This window comes from Nicotiana attenuata, chromosome 9 (assembly GCF_001879085.1).
Source record: "Nicotiana attenuata strain UT chromosome 9, NIATTr2, whole genome shotgun sequence".
NCBI lineage: Eukaryota > Viridiplantae > Streptophyta > Magnoliopsida > Solanales > Solanaceae > Nicotiana > Nicotiana attenuata.
In genome coordinates this window covers 20331588-20344185 of record NC_031997.1, presented here as the reverse complement: position 1 = coordinate 20344185, position 12598 = coordinate 20331588, and positions in this window count along the sequence as shown.

Sequence of the window (12598 nt, the reverse complement as noted above, 5' to 3'; positions counted from 1 at the left end):
GCCATTTGGATGGCAGCATCTTAGCAAATCTAAAATTAGCAATTGATGCAGCCCTTGTCTCCAGTGGCACTTGACAGCTGAAGCTTGAAGNTTCCCTGTCTCCAGTGCGCTCGAATGCTGAACTTGACAGATTCCCTGTCTCAGTCGGTGCCTCAACTTTCACAATACGTCAACTAGACGACTTCTACCCGTGTGGCTGGCCATCTATAGTTACCAATATACTAAATACTCGTAAGTCCTAATTGGGACTTCGGTACTTCCCTGTTTCCAAGGTTACGGACGACCTTAGACCTTAGTCGTTAAACTTAACGTGTAGTTCCCAGTTCGTCTTCACGGTCGGACGTACCAATTAGCTAGAACTTAGTAAATGTATTCCCTTGTTCTCCAGGTGGGCGCCTGATTGCTGAAATTTGAAATGTATTCCCTTGTTCTCCAGGTGGGCGCCTGATTGCTGAATCTTGAAATAAATGCCTCTGTTCTCCAGGCGGGCTCCTGATTGCTAAAACTTGATATAGATGCCTCTGTTCTCCAGGCGGGATGCTAAAACTTGAAATAGATGCCTATGTTCTCCAGGCGGGCTTCTGATTGCTAAAACTTGAAATAGATGCATCTGTTCTCCAGGCGGGCTCCTGATTGCTAAAACATGAAATGTATTCCCTTGTTCTCCAGGTGGGCGCCTGATTGCTGAACTTGAAACGTATTCCCTTGTTCTCCAGGTGAGCGCCTGATTGCAAAAACTTGAACTGTATTCCCTTGTTCTCCAGTGGGCGCCTGATTTCAACAAAATAAACAAACAAAGAAGATTTTCTGCCCCAGTTTGGTGGCTGGGCACAGATGTGAGTGTTAAACTGAATTATTCTACCATCTATTATATGAATTTGAAAGCTAAGTCCTATTATCCAGGGAGGTCCTGACAACTCCTAACAATTACGAACCTAAGTTATATCTTCTAAAGGTATTACTCCCACTATATTTGTTATCTAATAGGTCTTAACTACTCCCCATTATCCAGGAGGGTCCTGACAACTTCTAGTTAAAAAAAACAGTTTTAACCTAAGCAGACCTTGTTATCTAAGCAGACCTTAAAACTACGTTCCATTATCCAAGAGGGTCCTGAAAAACAAAATTCAAGTCTTATCTTAAGAGTGCCAATTCTACGGCTGAATTATACTATCCTACAATAGTATCTTGTTATCTAAAGGAGATCTTAAAACTGTGTCCCATTATTCAGGAGGGTCCTGACAATTCCTAATTGAATCCTATCTTAAATAGGCAACTTTGAAACCAACTTATGTTCCTTGGGGTACATATATGCTAAATTATGATACTCATGATTGTTTTGAAATTTAAACTAAGTCCCATTTTCCAGGAGGGTCCTGAAAAATTACCGTCAAACATGTCTGGTGCCTGCCTTTCCTTGAGGTGGGTTTCTCCGAAATGAACGAAATTTCTGCCCCTGTTTCAATCAAAGAAAAATCTTGTCAGTTTAAAATGTGGTGGTTGGTTTGTGGCCTTGACTTTGAGAGCGATTGCTCCTTCGCTTCCCATGATGACTGACTTCCACTCGAGGACCTTTCTTGTTTATGGACTAACCCTTTTCTCTGTCGTCCCCATCACATAAAATTCCTTTTCTCCGTTCGGACCCAAAATCTTCTATTTGTTGCGTTGCATGAACTGGTGCCTCCCCAACCTTTGTGTCTCATATGAACCCCAAAGCACGTCTATTGCCCCCCACTTCGTGTATATGATGTTCTTTCTTGACTTAACCATTGAACTTGGCCCTAGGGTCTGTTGCTCCTTCACTTGTCATGATAACTAATTTCCATTCGAAGACCCTGCTTGTTCCTGGACTAACCACTTCCTTTGTAGACCTTAAATCAGAAAATACCTCTTCTCGTTCAGACCCAGCACCCTGTACTTGTTGCATTGCTCCTGAACTGATATTTGCCAACCTTTGTGTCTCACATGAACCCCAAAGCACGACACTTGTCACACCCTCATTGCGTATGTTGTTCTTTCTAAGCCACTGGTCCTGTCCTTGAGGTCTACGGCTCCCTCGTTTTCCATGATAACTTTGATTTCTGCTTGGAAGATTTTGTTCGTCACTAGTTTACCACCTTTTGTCAATCCTATCATAGGAAATACCTTTGATCTGTTCACCCCAATCCTTCATCTGTTGCTTTGTTCATGAATTGATATGACGCTTTAATGTGCTAACCAGATCCCGTTTTATTCAATTGGAAAGCTGGTGGCAAATTTTGAAGTCATTTCTCACTTGTGTTGACCCAATAGACTCAGGAAGAGGAAATAAACAAGACAAAAGGGACAGAGTAGATGACAACGGAAAGAGATGATTCCTAACAAGAAAACTACAAAGTAGAAACCTATCGGATGTGGGTACCGACTCTAATGACCTTGACATGCACCTGTGGCCTATCCTGTTAGGCAAATATGATGTTCAACCCCTATTATACCCCCAAACTGTGAAATCGGGCTTCACTGCCATGTCGTCTTTCACGATCTTCATCTAGTGATTTCCCATCTGATTCTCAATCCTCATTCGACTTGTGGTGCACGTAGGTTTTCACCATCAAGCCTCTCTCATTTTGGTCTTTTCTCTTACCTCACCATCGCCTTATGGTGCCCGTGAAGGTTTTCACCAATAAGACTCTCTCATTTTTTATTTCTCTCATCTTTCGTCCCCTTGGGATACCCGTGAGGGTTCTCATCAACAAGACACTCTCATTCTTTATTTCCTTCGTTTGGACCGGAGTGTTGCCCCTGATATGATTCACCTCTACTCGCTTGACTTGGCATCTCTCGAAGACTGATCATAAGGTCTTCCTTTGGACCGTAATGTGGGCTTTTGGATAGAGTTAGAAAGAAAGGGTATCAAAGGCTCAAAACAATTCAACATGGGTTCAAAATTACAACTTTCGGAATCAGATTTCCCACAACAACCACAACTTCTGCCCCAGTTTCATCCTTGTGGACTTTGGACTTTTATTTTGGTGTGACTGAACCTCAGAGAGAGGCTGCCTACGTACCCTTTCGGGATCAAGTCAAACGTAGTTCAGGTCTTAAAATTACTTTGTTGTTGTGATTTTTTCTTTCTTTTTATTCCACTTTCTCTTCTTTTCTTTTCTTTCTTCCTTTCTCTTTTTGTTGGTTGTTTTTTTTTTCTTTTTTGTCTCTTTTCTCTTCCCTTTTTCTTTCTTTTCTTCTTCCTTTTTCCTTCTTTCTCTTTTCATTCTTTTCTTTTCTCTTTTTCCTTGACTTATCTTTCACGCTTGTGTTTCTGATCTTTGCTACTGATTCCGAAAAAGGGGTATGAAAGAAAATGAATGAGGCTCAAAGGGGATAACAAAGGATAAAGTGTTTGGATAGCAGAACAAAATGCCTTCGTCATTTCAATCTTCAAAACATGCCAAGTACAAACAAATACAATTAAAACAAAGAAGATCATACATAATATCTCTTTACCTCATCGGAATTGATGGCCCTTTCAACACGTTTGCCTTCTATGTCTGCCAAATATAAAGCACCATTGGAAAACACTCTCGTCACGATAAATGGCCCCTGCCAATTTAGGGGCAAACTTGTCGTTAGCTTCAAACCGATGGAGCATGATGTATTTCAAAAGTGTTGCTTTATGTTCTATCTGCCCCAGTTTCTCATGGTTTGGGCTTCAAATGATCTCAAAGTGTCCAAACTTATTTCCCTCAAGTGCTCCTGTCATCTTCAAAATTGTTTCAATGCTTCATGACTAACTTTTTGAGCCCAGGTTGAGAATTATGCATGCATGTCATGTCACTAGAACCAGCAGGAAAAGAACTGTGGAAAGAAAAGAGAACTAAGCAAAAGAAAATGACTAGAAATAACAGAAAACAGGAAATTGTATTAGACAGACGGTGAAATGGTTTGAACAACAAGACAAGCAAACTAGACTGGGTTACAACCCTGGAACAAACCTAGACAGCACTAAACGAGCTACTACGACTAAACAAACCAAGCAAAACGAAAGGATAGAAGGGTTTGAGTAACAAGACAATATCCGGATTACAACCCCGAAATAACCCGGACAACAGAAATGACAACAAAATAAACCACCAAAATTCCACTCCGGCTGACCAAGAAATGGAGCGTCTTCCCAATTACCAAGCACGGCATCTTAGCCACTGAGTTTCGCATCAATACTGCCAAGACCATTATCAACTTTAATCAACAAGTTCCCAAGAGGATTCGCATGCTCCCTGTCACTGTCATTGACCACAACTACCCCTTCTTGAATCATTATTTCTATTTCCCTTTTCAAAGAGCGACAATCTTCAATGCTATGTCCCCGGACTTTAGAGTGGTACACGCATCGAACAGCAGGATCAAAGCCTTTCGCATATGGGTCTGAAAAATTGCTTTTGGGCACCCGTATCAACCAACCCCACTCTGTTGTTGTCTGCCATTGCCTTTTGACTCCGTGTTGTCGGGAATAATTACCACTTTGAAAATCACAAACCAACCACCCTTGTGCTATGAGTATAACAAAATGAAGTCATCACGTTAGCGTTAGGGCATTTAGCATAAGACAATCTCACTTTACGTGCAATGCACCTAGCCGTAGTTATCGGTTCTAAAATGACTTCGCGGGTATAAAGGTCAGTTGGCATCATCCCAATTTGTTCATTTCAACCTCTCTCTTCTTTGCTTTCTAGCACTTGCTTGCTCATTTTTCCTTCCTCTTTTCCCTTCTAATTATCACTCTTTTCTTTCCTTTCATTTCTCACATCCCATGATTTCACCTCTTTTTTTTTTCTCTTTTTCTTTTTCTTTTTCCCCTTTTTTTTTTCTTTTTTTCCTTTTAATAAATAAAAAAAATAATTCGATCGAACCCTATGTGGGTTGCCTACGTATCATGACCCCTTATGAATCAGATCTTTGCGTAGTTCTGGAAGAACGTGAATAAAGTAAACAAACTGACATTCTCTTTTTCTTTTCTTGTTTACCTTAATGACTACTCTGATAAAAAAAGAGAAATAAAAAAGAAGCAAATCTCTTTTTTTTTTTTGAATTTTCTAGACTTAATATTCTATAACCTATTCTAAACTCGAGCTTAACGGGCATGTTTTTTTTCTTTTTTTTTCTTTTCTTTTGAAAGAAATATTCTATTAAGGAAATATCCTAGAAGAGAAAGATATTTTTTGATTCTTTTTTTTTAGGAAGAAAAATCTAAAGAATAAACCACAGAAAAGTGTTTTGAATTTTCATTTGATATCCTGATGCAAGATTTCGAAACAAGCAATGAAAAAGATAATACAAAATGCTTCTTTTTTTTTAATTTTGATTGCCTAAAGCAGGAATTCTAATGATAAACAAAAGATAAAGTATTTTTATTTTCTATGTACAATATCCTAAAGTTCTAATGAAAATAAAAAGAATTTTTTTTTTCACTAATTTTCCAAAGAAACACCTCAAAAGAAAATCTTTTTGGATTTTGAAATTAACACCTTAAGGAAAGCTTTTAAAGAAGTACTAAAAGAAAATTCTCTTTTTTTTTGTTGAATTTTGGTCATAATATACTAAAGGAAACATAAAAATAATTCATTTTAAGTCCTAGATATTAATTGCCTAAAGGAAGAACAATCTCAATTTTTTTCATTCCTAGAACTAGTATTCTAAAGAAAACTTATAACGAAAATATAAGATGCAACATTTCCCTTTTTTTTTTTGGATTTTTGAATTACACCACAATTTTTCAAATATAAAGCAGAAAATACAATAACAAAAGACTTGATAAAACTAGAAAGTAAAAGACGACATAAAAATAAAATTCTCCTCAAGCAACTTCTGAATGCAGTGGCCCTGGGGTATCTGTCATGCTCAAACTCCGGTAAGTAAATCCACACCTGTATGAGAAACCTTAAACCAACACTATGTGAGACAATAACATTCCCTACTAGACACATGCAAGACATGGTTTAGGCTATTTTTGCAAAATAGTTTATTTTGGCCAAAAGATGGCTAGAAGTGCAAAATTTGGCTAAGACCCCGCAAAGCCAAGAACCTAAGTTTACTAGGAAGACCGGACCCTATGTGGGTTGCCTACGTATCACGCCCCGAAAGACGAGAATCAGGTATGCGTAGTTCGGGCCGATTGGATACGGTTGAGAATTAAAAACAACTAATTTAGAGAAAACATATTTTTTGCTTTCCTTGAAAAATGATAAAACATGAAAAATCTTTTTTGGATTTTCTTTTTCCTTTTAATTTTTTTTTTGATTTTTGAAAAATGATAAAAGTGCAAAATCTTTTTGAATTTTTCAAGCTCTTTTTTTTTCCTCAATAAAATGTGACAGAAAATATAATTGGGCCCCACTCGCTTTATCTTCACACTTCACTCTCTCTTTTTTTCTTTTTTTTCATTTTTCACTGTTTTTTTTTTCATATTTTTTTTCATTTGCCCTCAGCTATCCTTGGTCCGCCAATGACCCTTTTACTCTTGAATAAATGCAACATGTAGCACATAGGATGCATCAAGATGGTCTGTTATTTTTGGTACACCTGTCCTAGACGGACCCAACCCCTGTGTTGAGTCCCCTAAGTCAAATGCACATGATGCAAACAAGCGTTCCTACTAGGGATCCGGCATGAGGTTTTATTCTTCTAGGTTTAAACCTAGGTTTATTGGTCTAGACCTGGCTTACCCGAGTGGACAACTCGAGCCGAGGGGAAGGCAGCGTACCGGGGATACAGAAGCTCCGTCGGCTTTGCAACTTATCCAAACCTCGTTCTAAATGGGAAAAGACTCTAAACAGAAGAGAAGCTACACGAAGTGCACCCTTCTCCATGATGTAGAAGACTCAGAAAGAGGAAGGGATTCGCGACAGTTTCTATACACAATTCAATCAAATATCAAAGCGGTAAAACAATTAGCACACAAGGCATGAAACATGTAGGAAAATCAGATAAAGCCAAATATAACAATTTAACTGAGCTCGAATTCTTGAACCCTGAACCGAAATTCTGGGTTATTTTCCCCAGCAGAGTCGCCAGAGCTGTCTCACCTCCTTTTCTTACTACACCTGGGAAAGGGCGTAAAGGAGTTTTTCCACTTAAAGGACAATCGAAACGGGATTCGTTTATTAAGAAGTTCAGAGTCGCCACTTGGGAGATTTATGGTGTCCCAAGTCACTGGTTTGAATCCCGAATCGAGGAAAGGGTTTGACTCTGTATTAATAGTCGCGAACCAGAAATCCGAGTAAGGAATTCTGTTAACCCGGGAGAAGGGATTAGGCACTCCCGAGTTCCGTGGTTCTAGAACGGTCGCTCAACTGCTATATTTGGCTAAAATCTAGTTTTAATACATGTTATCCTATTGTGCAATTTTAGAAGTTACTTAACGCTTTTAATTAAAAAAATTTAAGAAAGTGAACGTCGTTTAAAAACGTGTTTTCGGATAACGTCACATGAAATGCACCCGGATCCTCGACACATTTTTATTCAACGTTTTGGGATTTGGATTTGGGTCACATGAAATGCACACCCGAGTTGAGGAAGGTAAAATTATTAAAGAACGCGCCTAAAGCGACTAACGTGTTATTAACTTTGCGGGAGGCCATGAAAATTCGCTAAATGGCACGCCCCGAATTCTAAATATTTTAAAGAAATAATTAAAGAGGGCCACGCAGTTTGTGAATTTTGTTTGGCGCGGCGCACATCAAACTATATGAACTAACCACTCTATTATTAAGAAAGTTTGATGAAGCTGCGCGAACGCATATTCCGAATTGATTTTTAGAATCGTGATCATGTCACGCGAACGTGTACACAATCACGATATGTTATTTACTATTGTAACACCCAATAACCCCATGAACCCCAAAGATGAATTAATACAATTGTTCTTACCTTCAACCGCAAAATTATAATCTGACACAGCGCGACATTGCACAAAATTCTACTCCGAGATAATAATAATTATACTCCAATTAATTTCTCACAACCGTGTTGTTCCAGTAACGGAATGAACCAGAAATTATACTCTTGTCCATGCACCATGTCCCCACATTCCTTTCAAACTTCAGTTTGCTTCTATTTAATACCTTTCACTAAATCAACCCAACATCCACTAACTTAAACTTGCAAAATCCACTAAATTAAAATTGCTCTTCACCTCAAATTTCACAAACAAAGTCAAAAACACAGTATTTCAGAACTCCGTCAAGGTAAAACTGCTAATAACTCTAGTAATATCTACAGTCCTCTTCCATTGCTCAAATAAGATAGACATAGCATCAGGAATGTTACTAACTCATAAATACAGTAATTGAATTTGACGGGATTCACTCACCAAATTCAGAGATAGTTTCAGTCAATTATCCATGGAAAATCAAGCAGGAATACAGAGAATCTTTAAACTAACCTTGAAGTGATATTTCAATTGATTTGTTGAAGATTGAAATTACAAACAGATTTCCGGCATCAAACTTCAATCCGGAAAAACACTAATGACGACTCTGAATCAGAACTGCAAACTCGGCCACCACGAGCGGACCTTGACCGAAGGCGACCTCAAAATCTTATTCTGTTTTCTCGACTCCAAATCGCACTCGAAACTCGCCGGACAACTCGAGCTAAACCAAAACTATAAAGTCGAAACTGGCTGATTTGGGGTAAAATTGTGATGATTTATGGGTTTTGTGTTTTCCCCCAAAAGGGTTGTGTTATGCGGCTCCCCCTATTTTAGGAGTGTTTAGGTGTTAATTTATAGGGGTAGGAATTAGGTTAGGTCAAATGGGGGAATGGGTATGGGCTCAATGTTTGGGCTATCCCAAATTGGGCATTTTCAATTAAGACCAAACAAAATTAGCCCCAAATTTAATACTCTTTCTTCTAACACAAGACCAAAAATACTACACCAATTATTAATTAATCCTATTTGAGTAAATAACTATTAAAATAAAACTGACCGTTAAAATAAACTATATATATATTTTTTTTATTTTTCAAGATTAAAAATGACTACAAAACATTAATGGAACAATTTTTGTAGTTTTTATTTTTCTTGTAATAAAATAAAGTAAAAAGTCAAAATGAGTTGAAATAGCAATATTAGGCCTAAATTAAATATTTACATGCTAAAATATAAAAAATCTTGGGGAGGGTCAAAAATCACACGTCTACAACCATGAGAAAATGCCTCTGCAGGTCCTTATTAACACAGGAAGCACCCACAATTTTATTGACCAAGATATGGCGAAGAACTAGGATGCAAGGCCATTGGTATCATGGCTCAATCTGTCAGTGTAGTTGATGGAAGGAGAGTGCAGACAGCTTCAGTTTGCAAGAATCTCCAATGGCTTCTGCAAGGTACTACATTCAGTTCTGACTTCTTATTGCTACCTTTGCGTAATGTGGATATTGTCTTGGGTGTTCAGTGGTTGAATACTTTGGGTAGGATACTATTGCACTTCAGGAAAAGAACTATTGAGTTCATGTATAGGGTAAAAAACATGTTCTAAGAGGAGCAACTAATCAGTTGAAATCAACTAAGGCAAAAAAAAAGATTAAGGATGACAGTACTCAATTTTTTATGTTAACAGTAGCCACTAATGAAGATGAAGGGATTTATTGCCATAATATTCAAACTACACAAGGTGATTCCATTTCTCCTGAACTAGCTAGCTTAATTGATCAATATGCTAGCATATTTGCTGTGCCTAGTACTTTACCACCTCACAGAGGTGCTTTTGATCATAGAATTCCATTATTTGAAGGAGAAAATCCAATCAACAAAAGGCCTTACAGATATCCTGGAATTAAAAAGGACATCATAGAAAAATTGGTAAAAGAGATGTTAGACCAGGGGGTTATACAGCATAGTACTAGCCCCTATGCCTCACTAGTTGTGTTAGTAGGAAAAAAAATGGGAGCTGGAGACTGTGTATTGCTTATAGAGGGTTGAATCAATTGACCATTAAAGATAAATTCCCTATACCTATTATAGAGGACCTGCTGGATGAATTAGCTGGTGCAGTGGTATTCTCTAAAATTGATCTCAGGGCAGGTTCTCGTCAACTAAGGATGGCTGAGGGTGACACTCACAAGACGGCCTTTAAAACTTAGGAAGGCCGCTATGAGTTTTTGGTTATGTCCTTTGGGCTAACCAATGCCCCATCTTTCTTCCAAAACCTTATGAATTCAGTTTCAGACCCTTACTAAGGAAGACAGTGTTAGTCTTTTTTTATGATATACTAATATACAACAAATGTATGGCTGATCATGTTAAACATGAGGAAGTTGTTTTTGAACTAATGCTGAAATATCATCTATATGCCAAGATGTCTAAGTGTGCATTTGGTGTCTCTAAAGTGGAGTATTTAGGACACTTTATTAGTCAAGAAGGAGCTGCTACAGATCCTAAAAAGATTACAGCAGTTGAACAATGGTCCATTCCTGATAATATTAAGCAACTAAGAGGGTTCTCAGGCCTTGCTGGCTATTATAGGAGGTTCATACAAGGTTATGGCACTATATGTAGACCACTACATTATTTACTTAAGAAGTATGGTTATGTCTAGACCTCTGAAGCCACTATAGCATTCCAAAAGTTGAAGCAAGCCTTGATTTCTACTCTTGTACTGGGAATGCTGGATTTTTCAAAACCTTTCTTGGTTGAAACTGATGCAAGTGGTAAGGGCATAGTGTCGCGCCCCCTTTTTCTCGCGAAATCGGGTTTATGACATTTGATTGGGACAACTCTTTCCTTTTGGGAAAAGGGTTTTGTAATTTTTGAAGAGTCGTCACCTAACGAGTTTTTTTTAAGGTGCGTTAGGGCACTTATGGGGTTCAACTACAACTATGTTTGATAATCAGAGATAGGGTAAGGGCTTGAAATTATCCCAAGGGGAAGGTGTTAGGCACCCCTCAGGATCCACTAGTGTGGTTCTCGGCCAGATAGTTTTGTGAATTTGTGCAATTAACAAGTAAACAAATAAGGCTCAAATAATAGGGGGTTTTAAATTTAAATACACAAGTGTTTGAAAACGATTAATGAAAGCAAGGTTTTGAAAAGAGTTATAATCTAAGCATGCCGATGAATGTAAAGAGGTCCTAGGTTTGTTTGTAATATGGATCACATCAATGCAATACCCGGTAATCACTCCTCAAAGGAGGGGCTACACGTGGTATTAGCGCACCGGTCATCATATCCATATCTACCCTTCCCACCCCGTAAAGGTATTAAAGTGAGGATTGGTCTCGACCTCTACTGCATGCAGTTACCCGTCCCATTCCTATCAGTCGTGGAGGAATTTAGGACTACTATTCCTATAAGAGGGAGATTCTAAGCTGACTATTAGGTTTAAAGGTAAAATGCTAAGGCGACATACAAAACAAGTAGAACTGCATTTAGAGGGGAAACATATAAACAATTAAAAGGCTCATGTATACCTCCGCAAATAATGCATATAAATAGCATGACTTAAACACAGTTAAGGTCTGAACTTTAAATCCTAAAACAGGGTGTTTGAGTCAGAACCAGATTCATTATATAACTAAGAAAAGAAGTATGAATCAGGCCTGTCTGCTGGTTGTAGCAGTTGATAACTAAACAGAGGCGGTTCCGGTGTTTATTATTACCTAAGGCTTGCCTAGGCGTAATAATGAAAGCCTATGGGCATGATATCTATATTGATTAGGAATGCAGTAGAGCAGTGATTAATTTTAAGCAGAGAACTTGAGATCCTATAGACATGCTTTCTAACGATATTAAGTCAAGGCAGTGTTTGAGAAACTTATTAAAGAAGCGGTAGATTAATTAACTAATCCAATTCAGAATAACAACATGAACTAGACGGCTTCTCCAACTAAACTCTTTTTAAGTTCTATAGGTATGATTTCGATTATAGCTATTTAGATCCTATAGGCATGGTATCTAAGTATTAAAAGCTGACTTTGGACTTATAGGCATGACCTCTAAGGGAAACGAGTCTGGATACATGCTGTAACGAAAATTGAGCTTCAATTACTTTATATCATATAGGCATGATATCTAATTGTAAAAGCCATTTACATCCTGTAGACATGGTTTCTAATTGTGTGAAAGTAAAGCTTGCAGAATTTATTTTAAACCAGAGCAGATCCTATAGGCATGATACCTAACCGGCCACGTTTGGAATTAAGATAGTCCCTTTAGGCATGTTATCTACTCAATTTACCCACAATATACAACTACCCACCCTTTTCACTAATCTCCCCGATATTGTTTACAAATTATTACAGGCCAAATGATTGAATTACAAAAGAAATGCAGAAATAAGAAACTACAACCAAAGAAAGCATGATCTTGACTTCCTCTCTGAGTTATTTAATTAATCACTTCAATGCCAATGTTTGAAAGCCTTTCCCATACCTGGGTGTGTCAAAGTTCCCTAAGGATCTCAGCGGATCCCCTGCAGTGCTGACACCCAGGTTTACATAACCAAATAGAATGAGTGCAGTGTGGAAGGGCCAGCCCTTATGTGTCCAAGATCAGAGGGAACTCAAGGGTCCCAAGGCAAGGCTCACACAAGAGGGGCAAAACCTAGATTCTAAGAGTATAGTG